General features: G+C 40.4%; 1 protein-coding gene across 16 annotated transcripts in view; it reads left to right on the top strand.

Annotated features, from left to right (window-relative positions):
* LYPD6B (LY6/PLAUR domain containing 6B) overlaps nucleotides 1-12,983 on the top strand; it is a 241,649-nt gene that overhangs the window by 166,946 nt on the left and 61,720 nt on the right. Inside the window, exon 1 of one of the 16 annotated variants that reach the window (XM_070070942.1) lies at nucleotides 2,488-2,618. The exons of the other annotated variants lie outside the window; for them this stretch is intronic. The gene's annotated coding sequence lies outside the window, so the exon portion shown is untranslated. Of the gene's footprint in view, nucleotides 1-2,487; nucleotides 2,619-12,983 lie in introns of those variants that run through there. 16 annotated transcript variants of the gene reach the window in all.

The raw sequence follows: 12,983 nt of genomic DNA, 5'->3' as shown, positions 1-12,983 counted from the left end.
AGGACAGATAGTACAAAGTATGTGCTCCACAAACAGGAGCAAACAAATATAGGCACAGACAAATGCGGCTGGGTTTTGTGTAAGAACGTTTAGTACTGTGGCTGTCCAACTTAACAAATTAATGGGTAAGATTGTTTCATTTAAATGTGGTGGATTTGTTTATTACAAACATGGATTTAAGCTTACAAAGTCTCTCGTAACACACATTTCAGGACAGTTTCCTATAAAGATGATTATCAATTCTGTCCACTCATGATGCAGACAAGAGAATAATGATCTGTGGAACTTGATAATTTCTCCTCTATATCATGGAGTAAGCCTTTTGCTTACCAAAGCAAAATCAGAGCTTGGAATGTGGTCAGTCTCTTGTGTAGGGAGGGAAAGATTTTCCCTTTACCTCTAAGGGTCCCTAATAGGTCGACCAAAAAAAGTGACAATGCCAGTATGTTCAATGCTCAATGCCCAGGGTGGTGGGAAGGGTGGAACCTCTAGAGGTGGGGTCTAGTAAGAAATCCTGGGTCATTGGAGGTGCGCCCGCTGAATATCGTTTTGGAGCCTGCCTGCCCTCTCTATTTCCTGGTTCATCATGTGATCCTTCCTCTGTACATTTCACCATCTACCATGGACTCCTTACCAGAGCAAAAGACAGTACCATTCCATTCAGGAGCTAAATAAACCTCTCTTTCCTTTGTAAGTAGCTCATCTCAGGTATTTTATTGTAGTGATAAAAAGCTGATTCATACACAGGTTAAAGATAGACAAATTTATTGTGCACATAGGGACATGACAGAAAAAAAATAGAGTGCCCCACAACAGTAAGATTTAGGAGCTTACACATCCTCCTCATATGGGAGAGGTAGGGGAATACAGTCAATTTACAAGACAAATGATTTCAGGGAATGATGACTGGGATCCTTTGAAGAATACATGGGAGATATGGTAGCTTGTGACAAAGTTTGTCCAGGTGTGGTCTTCACTTCTAGTCTCCTCTCCAGTCATAGGAATGGACTGGTTGATAAACTTCCTGGGGAAGGAGTCATGACAATTGAACTCCTTTTGGAGGATCTGTCACTAGGCAGGTAAGAGGTATGCAGAGAAAGCCTCTTATTGGATTTGCTGGTTTTTTTTTAATAGCCTTCAGCTCAAATCAGTCATATATTAAAGTGGTATATTTTGAGGTATGGCATATCTTGAACTACTTCATTTGCTTTCACTGGAAGAAAAGTGGAGGCATTTGGGGCTTCCTGCATTCTTGGAGCTGCATTTGTGGATCATGGGAATTTTTGTGGTTCATTATGGCCAGCTCCATCGATTCTCACCTGGTGGTGTTCATCTTGAATTTACTTATACATGAAGCTGTCTGCCCACATCATCATGCAATATTCTGCTTTCATAGAGGTGGAATTTTGGCATTTCTGGCTATGTGTACTATCATGGACCAAAGGAACAAAATCTTGCATTCCTATTTCATTCATCTGCAAAGACCCACTTTGCTGCAAAGTTTGTGTCCATCTCCTTAGACTTGATCACTAATTGATCTTAGCTTTTCCCACATTAATGTGTTGACATCAATGCCCTCCCTGGCCTAACTGGGTGGGAGAAATACTTAGAAGCTCTATGCTGTGTTTTGTAAATCTGCTGGCAAATAGACAGGTGGCCTGGTTTCCTGAGTGCGTGTATTTATGTTTAAAATATTATTGATAATAAAGCCCTATTTGTGTAGAGGTATCCATCAGTTATCTATTGCATAACAAACCTCCCAAAACTAAAAGCTTAAAACAACAACTATTTTATTGCCTCTGATTCTGTGAGTCAGCAATCTGATTTGGACTCAACTGGGTAGGTCTTCAGCTAATCCCAACTGTGGTCATTCATACCACTGCATTCACTAGTACCTGGGAACTGGTTGATCTAGAGGCCCTCAGCTGAAATGATTCATGTCTGTCTGTCACATGATTTCGTCTTCTAGGAGGCCATGCAGGCTCCTTCACATGACAGAACTGGCAAGAAGACAGAAACATAAGCTTTAGTATTGCATCCTGGATGCAAAAATCACTTGGCCTCTATTTTGCCTCATCTTGTTGGTTAGAGGGAGTCATAGAGCCAGCATAGATTCAAGGGAAGGGGTTTGGAAAGAGATTCCAACTCTTAATGGGAGTAGCTGCAAAGAATTCATGGCCATTTAAAATTTATCACAAGTTCTTAACCTTGAAGTGAAAGCAATCTGAGATTACTTTATTTTAAAGTTATTTTTTGCTTTTAAATAATCCTAGAATTAGGATTTCTTTGTCAGCCCATTTAAGAGAAACTTGGAAACAGAGGTCTTTTGAGATATACTTGAAAATATAATAATGAAAGAATCAACAGTACCAAACATTAATAATTATTCTTAGTATATGCTAAGCACTGTCTCAAGTCCTTTACATATGATAATTCATTTGGTCATTACAAAATCTTGTAAGTATTATTTTTATCCCCATTTCATAGTTGAGAAGACTGAGGCAAAGAAAGATTGAGTAATATCTCTCAAAATCATGTAGCTACTAAGCAGAAGAAGTGTACCTCCTCCCTAGGAGGTCAGCCTCCAGATTTGTTTGTTAACCCCAAGTATCTCTCAGGTTAGTGAAAACGGAATCTTCCTGAGTCTTAGAAGAGTTCTGTCTTGGACCATGTTGTTTTTCAGAGACAGAGGGTTTAGCTCTTTGGAGAGGATCACTAGGAATTTCTGGGCACATCAATGTGGCCAAAAATATATCTTGTCACCCTGCAGGAGACCCTCACCAGAGATAATCAAGACACTCATGCCCCCCTGTAACAGGTAGTAATTCTGCTGGGCTCCCTGCTGTCTCCTGGGGGTGGAGGTGGGCGATGGGCAGTGTCATTCCTCTCTTGCCAGGGAAGTGTTGGAAGAACAAGAAAATTTCAGAATGTCTTTCGTGGCCTTTCAAGCAGCCTCTTGTTTTGGTGTCAGGCAATCAGACTCAGTCCCAAAGAAAAGAATGCTGTATTTATTTGGCTTTTTGTTTAAGGTCCACCCCAGGGAAAGAGTGGGTTGAGTGTTGTTTTAGCATATCATATTTATAAGTTAAATTCAGCCCAATCTCTAGGTGGTACATATTCTAAGGAAATTGATGAATTTCATGGATATTTATGAGGTCATACTCACAGGATGGATGGAATGGCCCCTCCTGTCGAGGTCTCAGCTCTTTCTCGATTTGAGGGGTGCAGAACACATTTTGGAGCTGGGATTAGACTTGCATCTCAGAATTACCATTTCTCACTTCGCATTTAGCCCTAGAGTGAGGAAGAGACCACCAGTCTAAGGCTTCAGGGTCACTTAAGCCATCTAACATCCTCTCTTCCTCCTGTCTCACTATTGTTGCTTGCCTAAGCAACTGGGCTCCCTCTTACATCTTGTCCTCTTAGGTTTACTCAGGTTAACATCAGTGACAATTCCCTTGTTTTGTGGAGGTGTTTGCTACAACTCCTGTATACATGAGAACTTGCATGTTCACCTTCGTATGGATTCAAGCTAGAATCTGAGCTGCGTCTAGGAGAAAAAAGCAGAGAACTAGGGGGAAGGAATGGGGAGATCCGCGCTGCTGACAGCTTTTCCCTTCCAGCCTCTCTCACCTTCCCACCCAGGAACTTCTCTGAAGCACAGATTTCTTGATTGTCAAGTACAAAATCCTACGGATATATTCCTCCATACAGGTGGAAACTGTTCCCTTCCTAATCTTTTCCCTCAGATAATCTTGAAGAGTTGTTAATCCTCTCCTGTATTAAGTACTTTTTCCTTGGGGCTGTGTACTTCCCTTTTTTCATATTCAAACCAACTGGGACAGTTTATCCCCTAGCATAGAAGTTAAAACCTGACAGGCAGGTCTCTACAGCAGGGATGAGCTGGTTCTCTCTGCAAACATTGCTTTACTGCCAGCTGTTGCAAGTGAACAGCCCAGCCCCACTTCGTGACAGAATGGCCCAGATCAGACCACAGGCAGGAAGCAGCTTTTGTTTCTGAACCCTTTGGGGCTGTTCTTTCCCTGCCATAAACTTAATTGCTTCCTGATCTACCTGGCAAACAGACGAGCACCCCTTTCCCTCCCTCCTGTTTGGTCAAATGGGTCTACCAAAGCCTACAGCTCTGCTTTTCAGTAGGTTTGGTTGACTTACATTGAGTTTGCCTTTGGCTTTTGATGACATTGCCTATTTGGGGGCTAAGAAGTTGACCAGGAGAAAGAATGAGGATGCGTGTGTGTGTGTGTGTGTGTGTGTGTGCATGTGGGGGACAGGTGTAGGTAAGGGATAGTGGGCGAGGCCTCATGTAGTGGCTTAGAAAATTGTGGTTTACCACAATCTCCTTGCCTGCAGGAAGTTGCTCCCCCCGCCCCGCCCCAGGGGAGGCTTTGCACATCTTATCCCCATAGAAGAGGTTTCAGACATGACATTTCCTTGAGTTCACTGGACATTGACTCTCCTAGGATTGCCCTACTTAATCATTCCCCTTTTTTGTTGGTTTTATGACCAATGTTGGAGGAAGACAGTAAAGGGAAAGTCTGTGAGAGCCCCTCCTTTTCCCCCACTACTGTGAAGGTGATTACTTAACAACAAACAGGGAGTTTTAAAAAAACAGAACTTTGCTCTAGGCTGGCACTTGGCAAGGAATGCTGTGCTGGAAGGCGCTTGGTGTGGTTAGAATGCAGATGTACACATCTGCCCATGCGTCCCTCAGGTTCTATCCCACGGTAACAGCCGCTTTAGCAACCATCCCTGTCTTTAAAGGCTGTGACTAGCAGTCCAGCCAAAGCACAGTGCTCCCCATTTAACCTTCGGCTGTTCTCGGATTTCAGCTTCAGGAAGTCTTTCTAGAAAAGAAATGAAAATGTCCTCCATGTGTAAACCTGACAGGTCCATGCATGATTTACCTGTCTTGATCACGATCACTGTCTTCACTCTCCACATTTAACCTGTGAGCGCTGAGTTCTCTTGTTAGCATTTTTCCCCATTCCCATCTTTAAGTGTGGGTCCCTGCTAGGATTAAAAGGGTAAAGGTTGTTACTTCTGGTAGACAGATCTATGCAAGCACCCAGTGGGGCACTACCATATCAGTGATGAGTGAAAGCGTTTGGACGATGACATAACACACAGCACATACTGTGACCCTAGGGGCCTAGCTTCTCTTTCACATGAAAACTCCAGACATGCTTTGATCAGGTGATGGTTAAGCCTTTCTACTTAAGTTTGCTTTGGAGCCTCAGAAATATACCCAAACATGCTGTTGTGAAAATCAGATGTGGTATGAATCTGTTAGGTATTATCCAACAGAATTCTAATGTGAGGCTGTGATTTCGTAGGTGATTACTTGACATCTATGAAATCAGGGTATTTTCCGTGTGTTTTTTAGTGGTTCTTCTTTGTAATTAAGCATTCTTTTAACTTATTTCTCTCAAAAGGATAAATTTGAGCAATGAAATATGAAAAATAGTAGAGGAGGTACAACTCATATGAATTAGGGAATGAAAATTGCTAATGTGCTCAGGTTCATAACCTGCTGTTTAGAGTGGTTATGACTCTGAAAGGGATAAGATCGTCAACTGTCAAGTTCTGAAACTGAACAAGGCTCCTACTTGCCCTTGTCAATGTATTTTTTGCTCTGTTTCAGCAACACATTGCATTAACTTTATAAAGAGGATTCCTAAAATAACCAAAGCAGTAACTTTTTCAAAGCAGAGAACCAGCTAGTTTTCTGTAGGATTGCTCCCCAGTAAGTTACAGATGTCTTCTCACCATTTTTCACCTATCTAGTCGATAGTTCTGATAGTAGATAGTTCTGAAGACAGCTTTCCTTGAATTGTGAGCTGAAATGTAGACTTTAAACACAGGTTTTAAGATGTTAGGGAGGAAGTGACATTGATTTATTTGTTCTCTTCTTGGCCAGCTTGAGAAACCTGTCCTGTCAGGTAATGAACGACTGCCCTTATCCTAACTAGTGACTTCAAGAGAGCATTAGTCATCCCTTCATTACACTTCCCCATGACTCATACAGACTGGCCCATATTGCCGTTCACTGAATAAGAATCTTCAGGCAATGGAAGATTAAGTCCAGCATTCCTATTTAGTAGCACAAATTATATAATTGGGCCTAGAACATAAAACTGTGGCTCATTCTGGAAAGATATTCTATAGGTTTAGATCTTTAGCCATTTGTCTACTTGAAAAGTCATATGGCCATTTTAATGGTCAGCATAGAGTGCTTACAGGAGAGTACTTAAGAAAGTTCATGGAAAAATGGAATTAAATGTCTATTTTGGTAGGAAAAAGTTTTAAAATTCTTGCATACAGGAGACTTTCACAAATGTCACAGAATACACAGTATGAAAATGCTGTGCATGGATTTTTTCTTTGTGCTAAAATAAACTTTTAATTCCATTTTCCCATAAGCATTCTAAAGTATTCTCACATGAATGGCCAGAATGTTTAGTCTGCTTGGTGTTGATCTCAGAGACAAAGACATAGCTCATAAAATAGATGGTGATCAGGGGCTGGTGCTGTTGCACAGCGAGTTAAAGCTCCGGCCTGAAGCATCAGCATCCCACATGGGCACCAGTTTGAGTACAGGCTGCTCCACTTCTAATCCAGCTCTCTGCTATGGCCTGGGAAAGCAGTAGAAGATGGCTCAAGTCCTTGGACCCCTGCACCTGCATGGGAGACCTGGAACAAGCAACTGGCTCCTGGCTTTGGATTGGCATAGGCTGTTGCAGCCAATTGGGGAGTGAACCATTGGATGGAAGACCTCTCTTTCTCTCTGTCTCTCTGTGTCTACATCTGTCTGTAACTCTGTCACATAAAGAAAATAAAGCTTAAAAAAAAAAAGATGGTGATGAGCATATGAGTTACTTGCACTCCTTGGTTTATAGCAGCTGAATTCAGAATAACTAAGTTATGGAATCAACCCAGATGTCTATCATCTGATGACTGGATACCCCATGGAATATTACTCAGCCATAAAAAAGAATGAAATTCTGATATTTGCAACAAAATGAATGTAACTGGAAAACATTATGTTAAGTGAAATAAGCCAGACCCCCCAAAGACAAATGTTGTATGTTTTATCTTATTTGTGGTAGTTTATATATAGAATAAAAATTGTGTGAATGTCACATCATTTGGTATATAGTTAAAATAGTGCTTCACTGAATTATACCATGTAAATGACAATATACTCTTATTTTAAATGTTAAAAAGACATAGAGATGGGGAAATAGAAAAGATGCTTGGGATACTAGTAATTCTTTGTTCTTAATTTTGGAATTGATTGTAAATGTGATTAGGTGACCAAAACCCCTAATTTATCTGTACACTTATGTGCATTTTTGACACGTATAGTGTATTTCAATAAAATGTTTTTAAAACAAACAAAAAAAAACAAAAAAAAGTGGTGATTTGGGGGCACCTCTTGGCTCAGCCTTCTTAGCAGTGCATTGACTATTCACTGGGGATCATAGTAGGTTATATTAGCCTCTGTTCTTGTGTGTTCTTGTGACTGTGCTGAAAAAGTGTTCACATTTTTTTATTATTTTTTTGACAGGCAGAATTAGACAGTGAGAGAGAGAGAGAGAGAGAGGTCTTCCTTCCATTGGTTCACCCCCCAAATGGCTGCTACCGCTGGCGCGCTGCGCCGATCCGAAGCCAGGAGCCAGGTGCTTCTCCTGGTCTCCCACGCGGGTGCAGGGCCCAAGGACTTGGGCCATCCTCCACTGCTTTCCCGGCCACAGCAGAGAGCTGGACTGGAAGAGGAGAAACCGGGACAGAATCTGGCGCCCCGACCGGGACTAGAACCTGGGGTGCTGGCACCGCAGGCAGAGGATTAGCCTAGTGAGCCACGGCGCTGGCCAGAAAGTGTTCACATTTGACAAGTGCCATAGCAAATGCATACTTCTGTAAGGAGGCTGGAGTCATATGCATTTTGTAAACATCACCTACCTTCTATCATGTCATTGGTCTCTGTGCCATTATTAGCCCTACTGCTTATGGTTTGGTGGTAAATATAAGACTGAATTTTCCTGGATCCTTTATGGATATGTGGGTAGTTACAGAGATCTTTATTGATTGGCTATGTGTTTACTTAATTTTCAAGTTCACTACAGATCTAGAGACTTAGCTTTGAACAAGTGCTGTGTTTTGAGACTTAGTTGAACCATCCTGTGCTCATGGGAAAGCTTAACATGTAGCAAATAGGAAGAAAATATTCAAGACATGATGTTGGATGTAAGTTTGTGGGTTAGTAGAAAATCCTACCTCTTCTACAAATTCTTGAATAATCCTTTCTGGCTTTAACAAAATCAACAGTCACTATTATAACAACTACCATGTCACCTTTTTCTTATCTTCAGGCACTTGAAATACATCATTAAATAGCATCAGAATTAATCCAGGGCCCTTTAGACTATAGACTCTGCTCCTTGGGAGAGGAATCTTGTCTTCATCTTGCGTTCCTAGAATTCAATAAATAAATAAATAAATGTTTTACAAGCATGTATATATGAAAAAATTAGTAGCTCTGAGAAGAAAACAAATGATCTTGAAGCCCTTACAGTGTGACTGCATGTCTTGTAGGATCAGTGTGAGATGGAAACCTGGTTACAGTTGAGAGTAGCTGTGCTGGGAGCATTGGGTAGGAATTGCATGCAAAGGCAACAATGTGTGCCCTGGAGCGGGTTGACTTTTACCATTGCCCATGATCCCTGTGTTGAAATAGGAATTCTCAGCCCAGACAAATGCTAAGGAAACAAAACCAACTCTTTTATTACTCTCTACAACATTTATAGCCAACTTCTATTCGATGCCCCTATCCTTGAGGCATTCTGACAGTCATTTTAATGATTTATTTTCCTTTTCACAACCAAAAAACAAATAAAATATTTTATCACCTTTTGGGTAGACTTGATGTCTTTCTCTTCATTTCATCACTTTCTAGGTCTATAAAATTCCCCTTACTTTTCAGTTTTTATAACTCATGGGTAGGAATTCTGTTTTTCTCGTCCCTTATGTGAATTTTTTTTTTCAGGCCTGATTTTCTCTCCTTACATCCTCTGCCTATTTTTGTTGTTCTTTTATGTATGAGGGATGGAGGTGGCTTGAGGAAGGCAGGACTCAAAAAAGGCCATACATTTACATTCATACATGGTTGACAAGAAAAGGTTTTGAATAAGAAAAAACATCTTTTTCAATGCTTCTCTCTACTATTTAGAGATATAAGAACATTGGACTTATTGGTGCTGAGAAGTGGGTGTATTGGTTTAAGAATAAAATGTTCTACTACTTAAATATGCTCTGTGGTTTCTTTTCTAGGATCTAAAACCCAATGACCTGTGTGAAAGTCCATGGCTCTGTGATTACCCCTCCCCATTCTATATTCTGTGTCTTCAACAGCAGCTCCCAGCTTTACTGCTCCCAAGCTCATTGTTCCTACTGTTTGCTCTTTGGGCTCATTTCCACCTCATTTTTCCATATGCCTTCTTACATTAAAGTGTCAACTGCAGGATATTTCCTCAGACCAGTCATCAAGAGCCGCAAAAGCTCCTTGTCCACATGTATGGATTTTTTTTAGGGCAGAGCTCTTCCTAGATAGGCGATTTCGAGTCTGAGTTGATGAAGCATGTGATTGTGTCAAGTTCAGTGGTACAATTTGGATATCTGGTTCTTCCTAATCAGGACTGGATGTTGTATTTCAAAGGTGATCAGACTACCATGATGGTCTGGGATTCCCAGATAGCTGGTAAAATATTGTTTCTAGGTGCATCTGTGAAAAATGTTTTAGAAAGATTCACATTTTAATTGGCGAATGGACCCTCCCAAGGTGGGCATTATCCAATCCTTTAAGAACCTGAATAGAACAAGACGATAGAAGAAAGTTGGATTCACGCACTCTCTGGGTGACTGCTTCAGCTTGGACATAGATTTTTGGCTTTGCTTCTGGGTCTTAGACCTTCAGATTCAGATTAGAATCTACACCCTTGGTTGCTTGTTTTTGGCCTTTGAACTACACAACAGTTCCCTGGATCTCCAGCTTACAGGTGGCACATCCTGGGATTTCTAAGTCTCCATAATTGCATGAGTTGGCATTTTATAATAAATCTCTTTATATATATATAATTTTATATATATATATATATATATATATATATATATACACTTCTGCCTGCATGTATCTATCTGTCCATCTATGGACCTATTGTCTATTGGTTTTGTTTCTCTGTAGCGCTCTACTACTGTTCCTGTGAAGAAAAATTTTGCTTGAGCCATATATTGTAATTAAAGGTGAGGCTCAGTTGTACATTAGTATCTTTAAGCCACAGAACTATTAGTGTTATTTAAAAAAATCACAGTGCTTTTACTTACATATAAAATTCAATAAGCAGATTGATATGTAGCAAGGTCTTGGTTATTCCTATGCTTATACTATTGATCATTTGAAGCAAAATGCATGATGTTACCTTTGTCATCATGTTGGTTTCAGTTTGAGGATTTTGGCTGTCATATCTTGCTTTTAGATCTTGAGTCTATTATGAAATGTAGTAGCTGCCTTTCCTGACTTTTTGCCATCCCTAGGTTTGGTAAGTGATCATTTTTTCTTCCTGCTAGTAGTTAATGTTAAACATAGTAAAGAAAGGCAGGTGTGCAGCATACTGCTAGAAAGTGTAAGGTTGAAGCTTGTCTACTAAAAAAGCATTTTTTGCCATCATTTTCCCAACCATGCAGAATTTTATGGATCACTTTGCTAAAATTCAGGCCGTCTATACAGTTCCACTGATTTAATAGTCTGTGACCATGTCAGCAAGGACAGGAGATGTGCAGCTCTATTATACTTCAGTTTACTTATCCTATACCTAATTCATCACTTCTTTCTTCTTTTGCTCATACACTGACTGCTTATTAACTTGCACCTCATTTATTAATGCAAAAACATGTTTAATTGTGAATCTTTTGTGTCTAGCATGGTATTCAATACCCAAGATGTGGCTTCTGCCTTCAAAAAGTTTATAGTTAGTGAAGGTAAAAGACTTGTAATCCTAATACTCTGTGGATAATACACATACCTGTGTGTTTGTGTACTTGTATAATAAAGATGGACTTTTATTGTTATAATAAACAACACTTAATAAAGGTGTATCCAAGAGAGTAGGTAACCGCTTAGTTAGCTCAAGATTGTTCTGGGCCATATTATCCTAGTCTTAGGGAATATAGACGGTCAAAGAAAGGAATAGAGCCCCCACTGATAAACTCTATGGAGCCTCGATTCTAGCCTTTGTTTGCCTGCCTCCACGATCTCCTGACACCCATGCCTGTGGCTTTTACTTGCTCAATCTTTTCTGACTTTCTTGCCATTTTTCTCAATGATTTTACTCACAAACTTCCAAATTGTCTAAAATTCTAATTTGGTGGGGGTATTAGGACTAACCAGGTGATTATAGGCAGTTGCCAGGATGAGTCTGATGGGAACCTACATTCTTACATTGCAGCCACCCATAAAGGGTACAGCAGGCAACAGAATTATTACTAAATGACATTACATGCAGCAATATAAATGTATATGTGGCAAACTCTAAAATTAGAGTAGCACCTATGCTTTAAACCAGTTATAACTCTACTAAACAGACACCTTCCCCCATGCACACAACTGTTCTCTCCATGCCCCAAGACATCCGACCATCATTCCTTTGGAATGCCTCACTGCTTTCATCTTCAGGTCAATTGTTTGGGAGGACTTGACATGGATCAATTCAGTTGCATTTGCACATTGGATTGTATAAAAATGATATTTCAGTTATTACATGTGGAAAGCTGAGGAACCAGACGTACAGCTTGGTTTTTCAGCTTGCAGCTGGAATTAGCAGCTTTGATAGGTAGAGAAATGACCCCCAAAGCATGTGAACTGAGTAACATCGGTAAGTATATCACAGAGAGAACAAACTTGAACACCTCATTGCCATTTTTCTTCAAATGCATTTCTGAATATGCCTCAGTTGGTGGGGAAATGCTTTTATTTTTTCAATGTTGGATCTCTGTTTCCACCAAATATGTAGCCAGTTGGCTAACATGATAACTTGTAGTGTTGGCTTGTGATTCTGTTTTCAGTGTCCTGGCAGGCAAGAGAGGTGGTTATTGTATTTGGTTACTTCAGCTCATTTTCCATCTGGCCATTTTACTCCTGTCTCTTTCTCTCCTTCATCATGTTTATTTGGGAGCCAGTAGCATTTCTTTCTGTAAAGCGGGTAGATGTAAATTACCAGGAGCAATGAAACAACTCATGCATTGTTTTTTGGCTTAGAGGGCAGACATTTTGGGGTCAATAGCAGATTGCTTTGCTATGGGATCTGCAGAGGATTGGCATAGATGGTTAATGCTCTGTGAGCAGATCTCATGCCTGCAGGCGCTTCGTTATCCATTCCCTGCCATGAGCAGCTTCAGCAGGCAGATGTGCAAAGCCTGTTCACAGGGCTGTTGGTGGTGCAGGTAACTCTGCCACTGAATAATAAGAAAGCTCTAACTGGGTCATCCTCCTGTAAGTGTTTATATTCTCCGTTGAAAGTAGAAAAAACTGGAAGGGAACTAATGTTTATTGAGTGCTTACTGTACACCAGGCACTATGAGACATACTTCATAGTGAATTTATTAAATTCTCATGATTTCTTATAATTTACTTCTCACCACAGTCCTGATGCATTTTTATTGATTTATAAATGTAGACATTAAGACTCTAGGAAGTTAAGAAATTGGCTCAGGTTCACCAGTTCCTAAGAAAGTGATCAGATCCTATGTCCAGGATCTGAACAGGGAATCCCCAGCTCCAATTAAATGCAGGAACACCAAGCCTTAAGGATAATTTTCTGTGTTCTATAAGGGACTAGAGATTTAAATCCTCAGCCTGAGATGTAATTTGGCTCCAAGCACAACCTTTGCACTTGGAATGCAACAGACAA

Source organism: Oryctolagus cuniculus, chromosome 3, assembly GCF_964237555.1.
Source record: "Oryctolagus cuniculus chromosome 3, mOryCun1.1, whole genome shotgun sequence".
NCBI classification, from domain to species: Eukaryota; Metazoa; Chordata; class Mammalia; order Lagomorpha; family Leporidae; genus Oryctolagus; species Oryctolagus cuniculus.
This window is presented reverse-complemented; position numbering and strand designations above follow the sequence as displayed.